Source organism: Arachis ipaensis, chromosome B02 (genome assembly GCF_000816755.2).
Source record: "Arachis ipaensis cultivar K30076 chromosome B02, Araip1.1, whole genome shotgun sequence".
Taxonomy (NCBI): domain Eukaryota; kingdom Viridiplantae; phylum Streptophyta; class Magnoliopsida; order Fabales; family Fabaceae; genus Arachis; species Arachis ipaensis.
In genome coordinates, this window is record NC_029786.2 from 21483136 (window position 1) to 21484177 (window position 1042).

The window sequence follows — 1042 nt, forward strand, 5'->3', positions numbered from 1 at the left end:
TCTTAACCTAACAAAATCCATGAATAAAAGATTAAGTGTTTAATTTGATTTCTCAAATTTTACATATGATTTTAAATTAACATCCTAGTTTAATTCAATCAAATTTTTTTTAAAGGGACACCCAACAAAAATTGTTTTCTTAAATTGAATAAAGTGCATTATGTTAATTTTTTTCAAATTTCTATTTTAACACTCATGTTAATATGCATTAGCTATTTTTTTACTTTTTATTAATTAAACAATTTTTAACTCTTTATTTTATTTTGTAAAGAGTTTTGTACTTTCTGTTTTTTTCTAAAATACATTAGTATTTATCGTAATTTTTTTGAAGGATCAAATTAATTAATTGACTAAAAGTTTTTAGACAAAGATAGTAATTAATTAAGGTTTAATTATTTTGTCGATTCCTATAGTTTTACTAAATTTTTAATTAGATTCCTATATTTTTTTTTTCAATTAGATCCTTATAGCATATCAAATTTTGTAATTAAGTCCCTATCGTGATAAAAATGTTAGAATTAACGGAATATTCTGTTAAATTATACAGAATCTTCGGTCAAGTGTTAGGTATATTTGTTTTGTTTAACAGAATATTTAGCTAATTCTAATATTTTTGTCACGATAGAAACTTAATTACAAAATTTGATATAGTATAGAAATTTAATTAAAAAAAATATATAAAAACTGACAAAATAATTAAACAATTAATTAAATATTTATCATTAAGTAGTATATAATTCTCATACAAAATTACAAATATCCCATCTCCTCCTCGGTTGAATCCTGGAACCTTTGGGGCTTTAATCTGCAACCATGTGTTGAAAGAAGGAAATGGTTGTGTTGATAATTTAGCCAAACTTTGGATATAGGTGTGACATATTAGATAAATAGTTTAATTAAGTTCTTTTTTTTTGAAAAAATAGTTTAAACAATAAATATTTATATTAAAAGTAATTTATAAATATGTTATTTTGTATTTGGTTTTTTAGTTTTAAAAGTGTTTATTTTAAGTAAAGAATAATAAAAAAATTTTTATTATGAT